At 41.2% G+C, this 3736-nt stretch overlaps 1 pseudogene; it reads right to left on the bottom strand.

Moving 5' to 3' along the window:
• Positions 1 to 1512: 1512 nt before the first annotated feature.
• LOC101571687 lies at positions 1513 to 2018 on the bottom strand (annotated as a pseudogene).
• Positions 2019 to 3736: the final 1718 nt, after the last annotated feature.

The raw sequence follows: 3736 nt of genomic DNA, 5'->3' as shown, positions 1-3736 counted from the left end.
GGGGCCTTTGTGAACTAGTTCAAGACTCTACGATCAAAGTGAAGAGAAAGATCTGGGTTTGAGCTGAGTCATTACTGCTCTGTGTGGAGCTGGTTGAGGGAGCAGGGCAGGCACAGGCTGCTCCTATGAGGAGGACCTTTCAGCAGCCTGGGGAAAGATGCTGACTGTGGAGAGGTGGGGAAAGTTGACGCAGGAAGCTTCCCTCCTGCATCTGCCATATTAATTACAATGTCTCTCTGGGGTAACACGGCAGTGGGATGTCAGAAGGTTAGAAGCTCTAGTTCTCTGTAGCTCCATGTAGTACACTATGGTGGTTTCAGAGTAACCTTAGTTCTGTGGAAACTCTTATTCTCCTCAGAGGCTTCTGGGATCAGCTCTGAATTCCCAGCTCAGGGTGATTCCCTCTTGATTCATTCTGCCATTAGGGCTGCAGGGCTCAGGGACAGCACAAGCTGTGTGCAGGAGACCCCCTACCCCAAGGAATCACAGTATGTGGATTATAGATGACCCCCAATTTGGGGCATCCCTGAATATATCTACTAACCCCCCCAAACTGAACATGTTTTCTTCTTTCTTTGTGTGTTTACCTAGCTGGCATGTCAAAGACTCATCCCAGAGACTCTCCTGACCCTGTACTAGGCTCCTGTGTGTGTCCTTCATGTTCCCAAGTCTCTCCCCCAAGTAAGCCCATCCCCTACTTAACCACTCTACATTTTAATTGTTAGTTTGCTTTTTTCCTTTTTAAAAAAATTAATTGTTTCAGAAAGATGTACATGAACTTGGATTAGTAAACATGATATTAGAAGGGTTCCCCACTCCATAAATGCAATAACAAAACAAAAAAACCCAAAAAAACAACCAGAGACAAAAACATCTTAAAATCGTTAATGAAATGTTTTCTGGATCTTCTTCTTCTTCCATCAAAAGCCATGTCTCTTCTTCCTAGGGTACCTGCTCTGAGAACCAATGAACCTTTTATCTCCCTCTAACTGGGCCAGGACAATTTCCTTCCATCCCCACCTCCCTTCTTTCAGTCACACTGTGTGGGTGCTAAAGACCCTGGACTCTGACCAATGGACAGGACTGTCCTTTAAGCCAGCAACCCACAGGCAGTGGCACCCAAAGCCTCACACCCAACCTCCAAGGCAGAAGCCACAGAGATGGCATTGTTTCCACTGTCTCAGCAAGAAGAAGCCAAAAGCTGACCCTCAGCACAAATCAAAGTCCGATGTGGACAGAGAATAGGTTTCTAAGCCCAGAGTAGGCAGAAAATTGTGGGTAGGAAAAGGGCCTTTTCACAGCCATTCTATTGTGAGAAACAAGGGAAAAACTGGACCCTTTCTATTATTGTTGTTTTACAAGCCAGTCTACTGAGCTAAGGCAGATCATCTGCAAACACAGAAGGATCCAAAGAGACCAGGTAACTTTGTTGGAGGGTGTAAGAAGGAGGAACAGGAAGGTAAAGCAGTTGTGAGAACTAATTTGTAGGAAGATTCTGGGAATGTCAGCTCTTCACAGAGCTGCCAGTGCTGCAGAGGACCACACAGTCAGAACCAAGATAGCCACCCAAGACTGGTAGAGCTGGGCAGTCTTCAGGCCCTTTCCCAGGTTCCACATCAAGTGACGGATTCCATTCCTGGTGTGATAGATGAGTGGGAAGATGAGTACAAACTTAGCGGTGTAGATCAGTGCTGGCCCCAGACACAAAGACTTCACAAATTCCAAGTAAGACTCAAAGTTTCCAGGGAGCAACAGGGCTGATACACCAGAGAGACCCCTCCACTCAAGGCCAAGCCAGTGCCACCATGGCAAATGGACATCCCCATGGCAAGAGACCAACTGTAGACAGTGATGTGGGGAGATACAGGATGGTTTGAATCTGTGTTCTTATTCCAGAACTGCTCTGTCTCTTCTTTGGCTGTGGTTTCCAAAAGAACAGCGTTTCTGATATAGAGCTGAGAACTGAGGTGGGAATGGAGGCAATGATGGCCAGCATGTCTCAACAAGAGTGCTGCCATCTTGGGTTCCAGCCTGGATGAAAGTCTGCTTTTTATTTTTTGTAGAACATACTGGGAATTGAACCTGAGTCCTTTAGTGAATTACATTCCCAGCCCTTTTATATTTTTTTATTTTGAGACAGGGTCTCTCTAAATCACTAAGTTTCCCAGTCTGGTCTTAACATTGCGATCTTGCCTCACCTACTTAGACTGCTAGGATTTCATGTGTTGACCACCATGCCTGGCTAATTGTCTGCTCTGAATTTAGATCTTTGAAGGCAAAAAGCTATGCCCTTTTCAGCACTGTATTAACATCAACTTCTGTTTTTAACTACATAACAGCTGCTCAAAAATTCTGAATAGTAGGGGCAGGGAGATAGCTCAATGCCTAGCTAGTAAGCACAAGGTCCTGATTTGATCCCCAATACCAATGGAAAAAACAAACAAACAAACAAACACACAAAAAAAAAAACCTTAAAATTTGAGGGGCCAAAGAGATGGCTCAGTGCACTAAGCTCTTCACTGGCAAGTGCAAGGGCATGAGTTCAATTCCTGGTTCCAAAATAAATAAATAAATAAAATAAAATAAAATAAAATAAAATAAAATTCTGAATAATTTGGATAACTGTATTGTCAATTTCTGCTGGGTTATTGAAAGGCACAGTTAATGCTTAAAAGTGTTTTTTTACTCTGATTTTTGTTCTTTTTTGGATTTCTTATAATTTCTTTGTTATTGTTTTGTTTTCTTTAAATGAATCTTCCATGTTTATATCTGGTAATCTGAGCAACTAATTTGAAGATAGCATCACATAGTACGACAACCACTGAATTCCTATTACTTTGTTTAGTGAAATCTTGTATCTTTTCTGATGCTGTTTTTTTTTCTATCACTATTTTGTAGTCTTTAAAAAAACATTTTTTCACATTTAATTACATTTAATTTCTCACATCCCTCCAATGTGCTAGTGTTTCTATCTGCCCTCCTAACTAGAGAACAGCTATTAGAAAGATGACAACGAGGACAATGAAAACACATCTTTGAGTTCTGGTACAGGGCTGACCTGTATATTTGTTTCTTTTTTTTCTTTTTCTTTTAATGAGAAAAAAAAATAACAATGAAACACTTTCAAAGCAGGTTAGTAGGACAGTTGCAATAATTAACATTTCATATTGTTGTCTTTGTAGTAGTTATTCAGAGAACAAGATGCAGATGTAATATTTTGTCTAAACAATGTTAATACAAACCTTTCTTCTCATTGAACTAGAGAAAGTAGCTGTATATCTATCCTACCTGTCTTGTATATACATACATATATATATTTTCACAACAAAAAATTTATATCCCCCTTTTTTTGTTTTGTCAGAGATGGGTGTTCCATTGCTGTTAGAGAAGCTGTATTTGGAGAAGTCTTTAAAGGACCTTTTCATACTCGATGCCAGTCCAAAGATTGTAGGTGCTTGAGTTCAGTTAAATAACCCAATATAGTCCAATACTCCATAATAGTAGTGAGTTATCAGCACTATTGCCAATTGTCTGAAGCTGTTGACTTGAGCCTTTTGCAGCTCAGCATATTAATATACCTTGACTTTTTATACCTCATGGTTATACTTTTCAGCTGAATGGTTAAGACTAAGTTAAGGGGCTGGTGAGATGGCTCAGTGGTCTAAAGCACCTACTTAGAACAAGCTTAGCAAAGCACAGGGACCTCGGTTCAATCCCCCAGCACCACATGCCAGCC

This window comes from Octodon degus, unplaced genomic scaffold (assembly GCF_000260255.1).
Source record: "Octodon degus isolate 3935 unplaced genomic scaffold, OctDeg1.0 scaffold00154, whole genome shotgun sequence".
In the NCBI taxonomy this organism is placed as follows: domain Eukaryota; kingdom Metazoa; phylum Chordata; class Mammalia; order Rodentia; family Octodontidae; genus Octodon; species Octodon degus.
Note: the sequence above shows the minus strand (reverse complement) of the source record. Positions and strands in the feature narration are given on the sequence as shown.